Genomic DNA, 15,397 nt, shown 5'->3' with positions numbered 1-15,397 from the left:
AGAGCCTTTGAACTAAGAAGAAGTAGGTCTGACTTCTCTCCCCTCAGTCCCACGATGCAGGGAGCCTGTAGTCAGCAGGTCTCCCTGAAAATAAAAAACCTAACAAAGTCTTTTCAGAGAAACTCAGGAGAGCTCCCCTAGTGTGTGTCCAGTCTCTCTGGGCACAGAATCTAACTGAGGTCTGGAGGAGGGGCATAGGGGGAGGAGCCAGTTCACACCAATTCAAAGTCTTATAGTGTGCCCATGTCTCCTGCTGATCCCGTTTATACCCCATGGTCCTTTTGGAGTCCCCAGCATCCTCTAGGACGTAAGAGGAATTTTTATCAGTAACTCTGTGCGCAACAACCGCTGCCAGCACAAAAACACTCTTACGAGGTTTCCTTCACCCCTCACCAAAGTGATACAATAGAAATGAAACAGTGTAAAATTTAGCCGGCGCTGTAAGAATGCAGTTCTTATCTCAAATCTTCCTCAAACTTCCATTTTCATAACACTCGGTTTCACCATAGGAAAATGAAACAAAAGGTAGCGATAGTGAAGTTTGTTTAATACATAAATGAACTTATTTAAAATTGTATATAAAATGTGTCAAGTATTCCACCAGTAGGCGCCTGGTAACATGTAAATGCGGGGTAATTACCGGAAAACAATGGAACCGTGGCCAAACGGTTCCAAACAGCGCATGAATGAATGATGGAAACTGGAAATAGTTCGATCACTATCCACACCGGTAACCGGCGGCAGACTCCGCGTTCCTTGTTGCCACAGGAGCTTCCAACGCGTTTCCACCCCTATCCGGGGTCTTTCTCAAGGTATCCTGGTGAATACTGACTTCCTGTGATGTGTCAGTATTTAAATGCGCTATGTCCAATCACAAGCCAAGGAGCACAGGTGGAACATGAATCCCCTACTTGTCCCATGGTCTCATACTGTGCGCCTCCCTATTGGTTGTGTCCATAACAAATGTCCGGGTTTCCATGGTAACCCGTTCTCATTCCCTTAGAGTCTGCGGGAAAAAGCTCCCAGCCCAGTACCCAGGCTCCTCTCTTCGTGCCAGCCGCCAGGAGAGGAAGCGTGATGTGATCTCATATCACCATCGCGCTGCCTGTAGCCCTGACAAAGTGGGAAGCATCATCATGCTGTCGAACACCATGGTCTTGTTGCTTGGCAGTGCATTATAATTGCGGTAATGGCAGTCACAGGTGCAAAGTGTGCAGTAGGTGGTACTGTGTACCTGCTGCCAAATTCTTAAGGGTACTCCGTACCCGAGCGTACTTGCATACTTGCACCACTGCTCTATGGACTGTATAATCAAACTACAAACCAGCCTCCTGCACTCTAACCTTCCTTATCTGCTATGTCTTATGCTCAGTATTACGCTTTTCTAGAACGTGCTATATTTTTGCCTTTGCTTGTTTTGTAACCAGTATATTGGTTCTCTAAATATCTGTACAAGGCTGAATTTCTCTACTGTGGGGCCATGTAAAGGAAGAGAACAATGAAAATGTAATCATACGTCTCCCAAATAACACCAAGAAAGGGACTGATTCAATTGTTTGGGGCATCTAAATCCCATCTACACTGGACTTTGAGATGCCCAAACAATTGTCACAATTCAGTGGATGTTTGGGCGACCATGCACATCGCACAACTCGCGCTCAAACAAAGTATTTTGCCGCGTAATACGGCTAAACACATCTAAAGTCCTGTTCGTACGCCCAAAGTGCAGACTTAGCGCACATTTCTTCTGGCACCTCATGAGGCTGTGAGAAGAAATGTCAGCCCTGCGGCTACTGGATGTCTATACGGAGCAACAATTGTATTGCTCCATTTTGAGCAGCCTAGTGGTAGCTGCGTGGTAAAAAAAAAAAAAAACTGTATCACCCCAAGGTGTTCTACAATTATTTTTATTAATTTGACCACTGGCTGATACATAAGTGCTAGTAGGATGTCATCCACCATTCATATAAAGCAGGGGTGGCCAGACTTTTGGAGTCGGTGATCTACTTTTAAAGCTGAAAATCTTTTGTGATCTACCTAGGAGGGATAATTGCGCGCACCCCCAAAATAGAGGCGTGACATAACAAAAAGGGGGCGTGGTATAACAAAAAATAGGATTTTAATACCTACCGGTAAATCCTTTTTTCTTAGTCCGTAGAGGATGCTGGGGTCACTTCAAGAACCATGGGGTATAGACGGGATCTTCAGGAGACATGGGCACTTTAAGACTTTCAAATGGTGTGACCTGGCTCCTCCCTCTATGGCCCTCCTCCAGACTCCAGTTTAAGGTACTGTGACGGACATTTTGAGAAAAGGATTTATTGTTAAACCACGGTGAGCATCTTACCAGCTCACACCTCAAGCATGCCGCAGAACGTGGCCTTCAACAGAACCCAAGTCAACGGCATGAAGAATGTGCAGCCATATGCTGACAAAAATTATAACACAACCTGTGTGTAACCACAACCAATAACTGCAGATACAGTCATGCCGTCAAATGTAGCCGCGGCAAGTCTAGGTACACGCCTGGTACCTACCGTAGAGGAAAAGGCCAAGGATCTTTTAATAAGCAACTTCTGAATATATGAGCACCAAGCCCTCCTTGGCCAGTCTGGGGCAGTGAAAATTGCCCAAACCCTTGTTCTTCCTATTATCCCGAGAACTTTTGGGATCAGTGGAAGGAATACACTGACTAGAATAGTCACTGGGTTACCAGAGCATTTACTGCTACTGCCTGAGGGTCTCTTGACCAGGACCAATTTCTCTGAAGTTTCTCGTTGAGACGAGAAGTCCTCCTGTCCATTGGAGGAACTCCTCAAAGACTTGTCACCTCTGCGAAGACTTCTTGGCAGAGGTCCCACTCACCCGGACGAAGATCGCGTCTGCTGAGGAACCATGTTTCCCAGCTGTCCACTGGAATGAAACTCGCCGACAGAGCCTTTAAATATTTTTCTGCCCAGAAGAGGATCTTCGTTACCTCAGCCATTTTCGCTATGCTTCTTTCGGTTACCTTATCCAACTGGATCTGTATGTGGTGATCTTGAAGAAGATGTACCTCCTGCTGAAGGCCGTCGTAAATGGCTCTCAATTCCAGCATATTCATGTGAAGGCAGGCTTCCCGACTTTAGCATTTTTCTTGGAAGCTTTTCCCTTGAGTGACAGCTCCCCAGCCTCGGAGACTTGCATCCGTGGATACCAGGACCCAGTCCTGACCCCGAACCTCCATCCCTCTAGTAAGTGCGAAGAGGCTTGAGTAACAGTCTTCTCTCTATTGTGACAGGGGACACCAGGACCATGACCTGATCCTGACACAACTCTTGTGTTGCGTCGCATACTCCCTCCCCGTCCGGAGGAGAATCGTAATAATGAAAAATTGGTGAGGGAAAACGCCTGGAAACTCCAGTATGCAGCTTGGGACACTATTCGTAAACCCCACGAGTCCAAGTCTGTTCCAGGACCGACTTAAAAGTTTTAGACGTGACCTCACCGGTGTAGGCTCCCACAAGAGAGTCCCAGTTTCATGTAGTGGATCTGGCAGAAAACAGAGGATGATTTCTGCCCCTGTGACCTTGAAGAGGCTGCTGACCTCTTCCCTTTTCTCCTTCCCCTATCTGTAAAGAAAGAAGGGGGAATCCATATCTATCAGGTTGACATGACTGCATCTGACAATTATGCGTCATCATACGTTGTGAGGGATCATAGGCCCAGAAGGTATACCTACCCACGGCATCTGCCAAGATCAAATTAACTAGGTCGTCACCGAACCGGGCTTCACCTTCATCTGAAAGAGACTCCATATCTTCTCGGAGTCAACTACAGCAATCCATTTGTGAATACTCAACTCCCTCCTAGCAGAAACCATGGAATCTGCCCGCGAACCCAAGAGTCCTCTATCCCTCGCAGTCACACGAAAGCATGCTGCAGCATCCTTGATACGACCCAACGTAAGGAGTATACCATCTCTCCCCAGGGTATCTATAACGGATGACCAGGCAACCGACCATTTTTAAATACTACTACTCCCACTGCTCATGTAATGGCCAGGTCTAACTAATGTACGCGTGTACACATAACTTGAACATAACTTCTACATACGATCCGCTGGCTTCATGACAGGGCCCCGTGCAGAACAGGGAGTGACACCCACTTTATTCTATCCGCGGCGGGAAAAGAATAAACAATCGGAATCCTCTTGAGGATTTTAAATCATCTTGTCAGGCTGACCCAGACCTTCTCAAACAGAGCTTTCAGCACCTGAAAATGAAGAATGTTACTTAAGCAGTGTTATAAATACATATATATATATATATATATACACACATACATACAAATATATAATAAGAATTTACTCACCGGTAATTCTATTTCTCGTAGTCCGTAGTGGATGCTGGGGACTCCGTAAGGACCATGGGGAATAGACGGCTCCGCAGGAGACTGGGCACATCTAAGAAAGATTTAGGACTATCTGGTGTGCACTGGCTCCTCCCCCTATGACCCTCCTCCAAGCCTCAGAACTGTGCCCGGAAGAGCTGACACAATAAGGAAGGATTTTTGAATCCCGGGTAAGACTCATACCAGCCACACCAATCACACCATATAACACGTGATAGGAACCCCGGTTAACAGTATGATAACAAATGGAGCCTCTGAAGAGATGGCTCACAACAAAACCCGATTTTTGTAACAATAACTATGTACAGGTATTGCAGACAATCCGCACTTGGGACGGGCGCCCAGCATCCACTACGGACTACGAGAAATAGAATTACCGGTGGAGTAAATTCTTATTTTCTCTGACGTCCTAGTGGATGCTGGGAACTCCGTAAGGACCATGGGGATTATACCAAAGCTCCCAAACGGGCGGGAGAGTGCGGATGACTCTGCAGCACCGAATGAGAGAATTCCAGGTCCTCCTCAGCCAGGGTATCAAATTTGTAGAATTTAGCAAACGTGTTTGCCCCTGACCAAGTAGCTGCTCGGCAAAGTTGTAAAGCCGAGACCCCTCGGGCAGCCGCCCAAGATGAGCCCACCTTCCTTGTGGAATGGGCTTTTACAGATTTTGGCTGTGGCAGGCCTGCCACAGAATGTGCAAGTTGAATTGTACTACAAATCCAACGAGCAATCGTCTGCTTAGAAGCAGGAGCACCCAGCTTGTTGGGTGCATACAGTATAAACAGCGAGTCAGATTTTCTGACTCCAGCCGTCCTGGAAACATATATTTTCAGGGCCCTGACTACGTCCAGCAACTTGGAGTCCTCCAAGTCCCTAGTAGCCACAGGTACCACAATAGGTTGATTCATGTGAAACGCTGAAACCACCTTAGGGAGAAATTGAGGACGAGTCCTCAATTCCGCCCTATCCGAATGAAATATCAGGTAAGGGCTTTTATAGGATAAAGCCGCCAATTCTGATACGCGCCTGGCTGAAGCCAGGGCCAACAGCATTACCACTTTCCATGTGAGATATTTCAAATCCACTGTGGCAAGTGGTTCAAACCAATGTGATTTTAGGAACCCTAAAACTACATTGAGATCCCAAGGTGCCACTGGAGGCACAAAAGGAGGCTGTATATGCAGTACCCCTTTGACAAACGTCTGAACTTCAGGCACTGAAGCCAGTTCTTTCTGGAAGAAGATCGACAGGGCCGAAATTTGAACCTTAATGGATCCTAATTTTAGGCCCATAGACAATCCTGCTTGCAGGAAATGTAGGAAACGACCCAGTTGAAATTCCTCCATAGGGGCCTTCTTGGCCTCACACCACGCAACATATTTTCGCCAAATGCGATGATAATGTTTTGCAGTTACATCCTTCCTGGCCTTGATCAGGGTAGGGATGACTTCATCTGGAATGCCTTTTTCCTTCAGGATCCGGCGTTCAACCGCCATGCCGTCAAACGCAGCCGCGGTAAGTCTTGGAACAGACAAGGTCCCTGCTGGAGCAGGTCCTTCCTTAGAGGTAGAGGCCACGGGTCCTCCGTGAGCATCTCTTGCAGCTCCGGGTACCAAGTTCTTCTTGGCCAATCCGGAGCCACGAGTATCGTTCTTACTCCTCTCCTTCTTATGATTCTCAGTACTTTTGGTATGAGAGGAAGAGGAGGGAACACATATACCGACTGGAAGACCCACGGAGTTACCAGAGCGTCCACCGCTATTGCCTGAGGGTCCCTTGACCTGGCGCAATATCTGTCCAGTTTCTTGTTGAGACGGGACGCCATCATGTCCACCTTTGGTTTCTCCCAACGGTTTACAATCACTTGGAAGACTACTGGATGAAGTCCCCACTCCCCCGGGTGGAGGTCGTGTCTGCTGAGGAAGTCTGCTTCCCAGTTGTCCACTCCCGGAATGAACACTGCTGACAGTGCTATCACATGATTTTCCGCCCAGCGGAGAATCCTTGCAGCTTCTGCCATTGCCCTCCTGCTTCTTGTGCCGCCCTGTCTGTTTACGTGGGCGATAGCCGTGATGTTGTCCGACTGGATCAATACCGGTTGACCCTGAAGCAGAGGCCTTGCTTGACTTAGGGCATTGTAAATGGCCCTTAGCTCTAGGATATTTATGTGAAGAGACGTTTCCATGCTTGACCACAAGCCCTGGAAATTTCTTCCCTGTGTGACTGCTCCCCAGCCTCTCAGGCTGGCATCCGTGGTTACCAGCATCCAATCCTGAATGCCGAATCTGCGGCCCTCTAGAAGATGAGCCTTCTGTAACCACCACAGGAGAGATACCCTTGTCCTTGGAGATAGGGTTATCCGCTGATGCATCTGAAGATGCGATCCGGACCATTTGTCCAGCAGATCCCACTGAAAAGTTCTTGCATGGAATCTTCCGAATGGAATCGCTTCGTAAGAAGCCACTATTTTTCCCAGGACTCTCGTGCACTGATGCACTGACACTTGTCCTGGTTTTAGGAGGTTCCTGACTAGCTCGGATAACTCCCTGGCCTTCTCCTCCGGGAGAAACACCTTTTTCTGGACTGTGTCCAGAATCATCCCTAGGAACAGTAGACGTGTTGTTGGAATCAGCTGTGATTTTAGGATATTTAGAATCCACCCGTGCTGACGTAGCACTACCTGAGATAGTGCTACTCCGACCTCTAACTGTTCCCTGGACCTTGCCCTTATCAGGAGATCGTCCAAGTAAGGGATAATTAATACGCCTTTTCTTAATGTCGGCCATTACCTTGGTAAAGACCCGTGGTGCCGTGGACAATCCAAACGGCAGCGTCTGAAACTGATAATGACAGTTTTGTATCACAAACCTGAGGTACCCTTGGTGAGAAGGGTAGATTGGGACATGGAGATAAGCATCCTTGATGTCTAGAGATACCATATAGTCCCCTTCTTCCAGGTTCGCTATCACTGCTCTGAGTGACTCCATCTTGAATTTGAACCTTTTTATGTAAGTGTTCAAAGATTTTAGATTTAAAATTGGTCTCACCGAGCCGTCCGGCTTCGGTACCACAAACAGCGTGGAATAATACCCCTTTCCCTGTTGTAGGAGGGGTACCTTGATTATCACCTGCTGAGAATACAGCTTGTGAATAGCTTCCAATACTGCCTCCCTGTCGGAGGGAGACGTTGGTAGAGCAGACTTCAGGGAGGGCTTCTGCTCCTGGGAAGAGGCTGCATGGTGCAGTCTTTTTCCCCTTCCTCTGCCCCGGGGCAGGAACGAGCGGCCTTTTTCCCTCTTGCCCTTATAGGGACGAAAGGACTGGGTTTGAAAAGACGGTGTCTTTTTCTGCTGAGAGGTGACCTGGGGTAAAAAGGTGGATTTTCCAGCCGTTGCTGTGGCCACCAGGTCCGATAGACCGACCCCAAATAACTCCTCCCCTTTATACGGCAATACTTCCATATGTCGTTTGGAATCCGCATCACCTGACCACTGTCGCGTCCATAACGTTCTTCTGGCAGAAATGGACATCGCACTTACTCTAGATGCCAGGGTACAAATATCCCTCTGTGCATCTCGCATATATAGTAATGCATCCTTTAAATGCTCTATAGTTAATAATATACTGTCCCTATCCAGGGTATCAATATTTTCAGTCAGGGAATCCGACCAAGCCACTCCAGCGCTGCACATCCAGGCTGAGGCGATCGCTGGTCGCAGTATAACACCGGTATGTGTGTATATACCTTTTAAGATATTTTCCAGCCTTCTATCAGCTGGTTCCTTGAGAGCGGCCGTATCAGGAGACGGTAACGCCACTTGTTTTGATAAGCGTGTGAGCGCCTTATCTACCCTAGGGGGTGTTTCCCAACGTGCCCTAACCTCTGGCGGGAAAGGGTATAGTGCCAATAATTTATTAGAAATCAGCAGTTTTTTATCGGGGGAAACCCACGCTTTATCACACACCTCATTTAATTCATCTGACTCAGGAAAAACCACTGGTAGTTTTTTCACACCCCACATAATACCCTTTTTTGTGGTACTTGTAGTGTCAGAAATGTTCAATGCCTCCTTCATTGCCGTGATCATGTAACGTGTGGCCCTACTGGACATTACGTTTGTCTCGTCACCGTCGACACTGGATTCAGTATCCGTGTCAGGGTCTGTGTCGACCATCTGAGGTAACGGGCGTTTTAGCGCCCCTGACGGTGTCTGAGACGCCTGAACAGGCACTAATTGATTTGTCGGCTGTCTCATGATGTCGTCAACAGTTTTTTGCAAAGTGCTGACATTGTCACGTAATTCTTTAATTACTACCATCCAGTCAGGTGTCGACTCCCTAGGGGGTGACATCACTAACACAGGCAATTGCTCTGCTTCCACATCATTTTCCTCCTCATACATGTCGACACAATCGTACCGACACCCAGCACACACACAGGGAATGCTCTGATAGAGGACAGGACCCCACTAGCCCTTTGGGGAGACAGAGGGAGAGTTTGCCAGCACACACCAGAGCGCTATATATATACAGGGATAACCTTATATAAGTGTTACTCCCTGTTATAGCTGCTGTATTTATATATTAGCTGCCAATAGTGCCCCCCTCTCTGTTTTACCCTGTTTCTGTAGTGCAGGACTGCAGGGGAGAGTCAGGGAGCCGTCCTTCCAGCGGAGCTGTGAAAGAAAATGGCGCTTGTGTGCTGAGGAGAAAGGCTCCGCCCCCTTCACGGCGGCCTTTTCTCCCGCTTTTTTCAGGAAACTGGCAGGGGATAAATGCATCCATATAGCCCAGGAGCTATATGTGATGCATTTTTTTTAGCCATATAAGGTTTTTATATCGTTTTTATTGCGTCTCAGGGCGCTTCCCCCCAGCGCCCTGCACCCTCAGTGACCGGAGTGTGAAGTGTGCTGAGAGCAATGGCGCACAGCTGCAGTGCTGTGCGCTACCTTATTTGAAGACAGGAACGTCTTCTGCCGCCGCTTTCTCCGGACCTCTTCGCTCTTCTGGCTCTGTAAGGGGGCCGGCGGCGCGGCTCCGGGACCCATCCAGGCTGAACCTGTGATCGTCCCTCTGGAGCTAATGTCCAGTAGCCAAGAAGCCCAATCCACTCTGCAGTCAGGTGAGTTCGCTTCTTCTCCCCTTAGTCCCACGATGCAGTGAGCCTGTTGCCAGCAGGACTCACTGAAAATAAAAAACCTATTTAAACTTTTACTTCTAAGCAGCTCAGGAGAGCCACCTAGCTTGCACCCTTCTCGTTCGGGCACAAAAATCTAACTGAGGCTTGGAGGAGGGTCATAGGGGGAGGAGCCAGTGCACACCAGCTAGTCTAAAGCTTTTACTTTTTGTGCCCAGTCTCCTGCGGAGCCGCTATCCCCATGGTCCTTACGGAGTTCCCAGCATCCACTAGGACGTCAGAGAAAACCTGTTTACGACCTCGAGGGAAACATAGGCATAGGTATGACCAAGACATCCATAGATATTCCTGGGTCTCTTACACCGAATTATTCAACCTTACTATATATATACTTATATACATAGCCCTTTTTTATATGCATCACATTAATATGTAATTTTTTACCCAGTCATATATCTGAGGTGCCGACATGGCCACCCCCCCGCGTCTGTGTCCCCAATATAGTTTTCACTTGTCCATCCACTTACATGTTGACTCACATGTATCAGGAGTCGGCCGTGCCGACAGGGTCACTCCCACGGCCTTTTGTGGAAAGCACTCCGCCTCAGACATGCTGACACACGTGTACCCAACATGACAGAGAGACACAGACAGAGTTTGTCAGCTCATAACACAGCTCTTAATTAGCAGTTCTGAACATTAAAGAATGTCCCCAAACCTGCAGCGCTTTTATTACACATATTTCACCATTTTACTGTGACCCCCCCCCACTCCCGTTTTGCACCCTGATACATTCAGTAGTGTGAGTAAGGACCAGTGTACAGCAAAAGAAAATGCCGCTGGCTGGTGAGCTGTGAGGGCTAAGCCCCGCCCCCTACATGGCGCGCTTCAGCCCGCTCTTTTTAAACCAAATAATGCCGGCGGGGGTATGAATTTAGTGCCAAGGCACTTCAATATTACTCTGCCAGCCTTTAAAGAGGTGTTTTAATGCTGCCCAGGGCGCGCAACCCCCATCCCACCCGCGCCATGCACCCTGCAGTGCCGCTGTGTATGGGAGCATGGCGCGCAGCGTGCGATCGCTGTGCGGTACCTCAGAAAGCTGTCACTGAAGTCTTCCATCTTCTTCTACTCACCTGTCTTCTGACTTCTGGCTCTGCAAGGGGGGTGACGGCGGGCTCTGGGAGTGAACCCCTAGGCGTACCTAGTGTTCCAAACCCTCAGGAGCTAATGGTGTCCTGTAGCCAAAGAAACAGAGCCTTTAAATTCATGAGAAGTAGGTCTGACTTCTCTCCCCTAAGTGCCACGATGCAGGGAGACCGTTGCCAGCAGCCTCCCTGAAAATAAAAAAAACCTAACATAAAGTCTTTTCCGAGAAACTCAGTAGAGCTCCTCAGAGTGCATCCAGTCTGCCTGGGCACAGATCTAAACAGGAGTCTGGAGGAGGGGCATAGAGGGAGGAGCCAGGTCACACCATTTGAAAGTCTTAAAGTGCCCATGTCTCCTGCGGATCCCGTCTATAACCCATGGTTCTTGAAGTGACCCCCGCATCCTCTAGGACGTATGAGAAAGGGGGCGTAATCTTGCAGCACAGGGTGCAATGACTGCCTTGCACGAAATCACACATTGGACCCCACAGGTAAAAACCTCACACACATATGCCCCCACAGTGCCAGATATGCCCTCACAGTGCGAGATACACATATACCCCCACAGTGCCATGTGCCCACAGTGCCAGATATGCCCCCACAGTGCCAGATACACATATGCCTCCACAGTGCCACATATACCCCCACAGTGCCATGTGCCCACAGTGCCTGGCATGCCCCCACAGTGCCAGATAAACATATGCCCCCATAGTGCCAGACATGCCCCCACAGTGACAGATACACATATGCCCCCACAGTGCCACATATGCCCCCACAGTGCCAGATACACATATGAACCACACAGTGCCATGTGCCCACACTAACATTAATACTTACTTTAGCTGGCTTTCTCCCCGCTGTCACGTGCCTACTGCTGCTCCCACACCGTGTTCCCAATCGTGCATTGCACGAGTGAGCGGCTGACATCATGACGTCACCCACTCACCCACGCAATGTATCACTGGGAATGCTGTAAACTCAGGCGGCACACTTGGATCGCGATCTACAGGCGAGAGCTCCACGATCTACCGGTAGATCATGATCGACGTTTTGGCCGCCTCTGATATAAAGGATGTGAACTCTTTGCAAAAATAAGAATTTACTTACCGATAATTCTATTTCTCGTAGTCCGTAGTGGATGCTGGGGACTCCGTCAGGACCATGGGGTTTAGCGGCTCCGCAGGAGACAGGGCACAATAATAAAAGCTTTAGGATCAGGTGGTGTGCACTGGCTCCTCCCCCTATGACCCTCCTCCAAGCCTCAGTTAGGATACTGTGCCCGGACGAGCGTGCATAATAAGGAAGGATATTGAATCCCGGGTAAGACTCATACCAGCCACACCAATCACACCGTACAACCTGTGATCTGAACCCAGTTAACAGTATGATAACAACGAAGGAGCCTCTGAAAAGATGGCTCACAACAAGAATAACCCGATTTTTGTAACAATAACTATGTACAAGTATTGCAGACAATCCGCACTTGGGATGGGCGCCCAGCATCCACTACGGACTACGAGAAATAGAATTATCGGTAAGTAAATTCTTATTTTCTCTAACGTCCTAAGTGGATGCTGGGGACTCCGTCAGGACCATGGGGATTATACCAAAGCTCCCAAACGGGCGGGAGAGTGCGGATGACTCTGCAGCACCGAATGAGAGAAATCCAGGTCCTCCTCAGTCAGGGCGTGCCCCTGACCAAGTAGCAGCTCGGCAAAGTTGTAAAGCCGAGACCCCTCGGGCAGCCGCCCAAGATGAGCCCACTTCCTTGTGGAATGGGCTTTTACTGATTTTGGCTGTGGCAAGCCTGCCACAGAATGTGCAAGCTGAATTGTACTACAAATCCAGCGAGCAATCGTCTGCTTAGAAGCAGGAACACCCATCTTGTTGGGTGCATACAGGCTAAACAGCGAGTCAGATTTTCTGACTCCAGTCGTCCTGGAAACATATATTTTCAGGGCCCTGACAACGTCAAGTAACTTGGAGTCCTCCAAGTCCCTAGTAGCCGCAGGTACCACAATAGGTTGGTTCATGTGAAAAACAGAAAACACCTTAAGGAGAAATTGAGGACGAGTCCTCAATTCTGCCCTGTCAGAATGAAAAATTAAGTAAGGGCTTTTATATGATAAAGCCGCCCATTCTGACACACGCCTGGCTGAAGCCAGGGCTAATAGAATCTTCACCTTCCATGTGAAATATTTTAATTCCACAGTGGTGAGTGGATCAAACCAATGTGACTTTAGGAAACTCAAAACAACATTGAGATCCCAAGGTGCCACTGGGGGCACAAAAGGAGGCTGTATATGCAGTACCCCTTTTACAAACGTCTGAACTTCAGGCACTGAAGCCAGTTCTTTCTGGAAGAAATTCGACAGGGTCGAAATTTGAACCTTAATGGACCCTAATTTTAGGCCCATAGACAGTCCTGTTTTCAGGAAATGTAGGAAACGACCCAGTTGGAATTCCTCTGTAGGGACCTTCTTGGCCTCACACCACGCAACATATTTTCGCCAAATGCGGTGAAAATGTTTTGCGGTTACATCCTTCCTGGCTTCGACCAGGGTAGGGATGACTTCATCTGGAATGCCCTTTCAGAATCCGGCGTTCAACTGCCATGCCGTCAAACGCAGCCGCGGTAAGTCTTGGAACAGACAAGGCCCCTGCTGGAGCAGGTCCTCTCTTAAAGGTAGAGGCCACGGTTCTTCCGTGAGCATCTCTTGAAGTTCCGGGTACCAAGTCCTTCTTGACCCATCCGGAACCACGAGTATCGTTCTTACTCATCTCCTTCTTATGATTCTCAGTACTTTTGGTATGAGATGCATAGGAGGGAACACATACCCTGACTGGTACACCCACAGTGTTACCAGAGCGTCCACCGCTATTGCCTGAGGGTCCCTTGACCTGGCGCAATATCTGTCTAGTTTTTTGTTCAGGCGGGACGCCATCATGTCCACCTTTGGTTTTTCCCAACGGTTTACAATCATGTGGAAGACTTCCCGCTGAAGTCCCCACTCTCCCGGGTGGAGGTTATGCCTGCTGAGGAAGTCTGCTTCCCAGTTTTCCACTCCCGGAATTAACACTGCTGAGAGTGTTATCACATGATTTTTCGCCCAGCGAAGAATCCTTGCAGTTTCTGCCATTTCCCTCCTGCTTCATGTGCCGCCCTGTCTGTTTACGTGGGCGACTGCCGTGATGTTGTCCCACTGGATCAATACCGGCTGACCTTGAAGCAGAGGTCTTGCTAAGCTTAGAGCCTTGTCTACCGAATGGGATCGCTTTGTAAGAAACCACCATTTTTCACAGGACCCTTGTGCAATGATGCACTGATACTTTTCCTGGTTTTAGGAGGTTCCTGACTAGCTCGGATAACTCCCTGGCCTTCTTCTCCGGGAGAAAACATCCTTTTCTGGACTGTGTCCAGAATCATTCCTAGGAACATTAGACGTGTCGTCGGAAAAAGCTGCGATTTTGGAATATTTAGAATCCACTCGTGCTGTCGTAGAACTACTTGAGATAGTGCTACTCCGACCGCCAACTGTTCTCTGGACCTTGCCCTTATCAGGAAAAGCGTCCATATTTCTTTTAGGAAGAATCATCATTTCGGCCATTACCATGGTAAAGACCCGGGGTGCCGTGGACAATCCAAACGGCAGCGTCTGAACTGATAGTGACAGTTCTGTACCACGAACCTGAGATACCCTTGGTGAGAAGGGCAAAATTTGGACATGTAGGTAAGCGTCCCTGATATCCAGTGACACCATATCGTCCTGGTTCGCTATCACTGCTCTGAGTGACTCCATCTTGATTTGAACCCTTGTATGTAATTGTTCAAATCTTTTAGATCTCACCGAGCCGTTTGGCTTCAGTACCACAATATAGTGTGGAATAATACCCCTTCCCTTGTTGTAGGAGGGGTACTTTGATTATCACCTGCTGGGAATACAGCCTGTGAATTTTTTTCCCAATACTGCCTCCCTGTCGGAGGGAGACGTTGGTAAAGCAGACTTCAGGAACTTGTGAGGGGAAGACGTCTCGAATTTCCAATGTACACCTGGGATACTACGTGTAGGATCCAGGAGTCCACTTGCGAGTGAGCCCACTGCGTGCTGAAACTCTTGAGATGACCCCCCACCGCACCTGAGTCCGCTTGTATGGCCCCAGCGTCATGCTGCGGACTTGGCAGAAGCTGTGGAGGACTTCTGTTCCTGGGAATGGGCTGCCTGCTGCAGTCTTCTTCCCTTTCCTCTAACCCTGGGCAGATATGACTGGCCTTTTGCCCGCCTGCCTTTATGGGTACGAAAGGACTGAGACTGAAAAGACTGTGTCCTTTTCTGCTGAGATGTGACTTGGGGTAACAAAAGTGGATTTTCCAGCTGTTGCCATGGCCACCAGGTCCGATGGACCGCCCCTTTATACGGCAATACTTCCATGTGCCGTCTGGAATCTGCATCACCTGACCACTGTCGTGTCTATAAACATCGTCTGGCAGATATGGACATCACATCTACTCTTGATGCCAGAATGCAAATATCCCTCTGCGCATCTCGCATATATAGAAATGCATCCTTAAAATGCTCTATAGTCAATAAAATATTGTTCCTGTCAAGGGTATCAATATTTTCAGTCAGGAAATCCGACCAAGCCCCCCCAGCGCTGCACATCCAGGCTGAGGCGATTGCTGGTCGTAGTATAACACCAGTATGTGTGTATATACTTTTTTGGA

At 48.6% G+C, this 15,397-nt stretch overlaps 1 protein-coding gene across 3 annotated transcripts in view; it reads right to left on the bottom strand.

Moving 5' to 3' along the window:
- Positions 1-15,397, bottom strand: part of RAB28 (RAB28, member RAS oncogene family) — a 379,144-nt gene that overhangs the window by 316,390 nt on the left and 47,357 nt on the right. The window lies entirely within an intron of this gene.

This window comes from Pseudophryne corroboree, chromosome 1, assembly GCF_028390025.1.
Source record: "Pseudophryne corroboree isolate aPseCor3 chromosome 1, aPseCor3.hap2, whole genome shotgun sequence".
NCBI lineage: Eukaryota > Metazoa > Chordata > Amphibia > Anura > Myobatrachidae > Pseudophryne > Pseudophryne corroboree.
The sequence above is the reverse complement of the archived record's forward strand: the minus strand, read 5'-3'. Positions and strand labels throughout refer to the sequence as shown.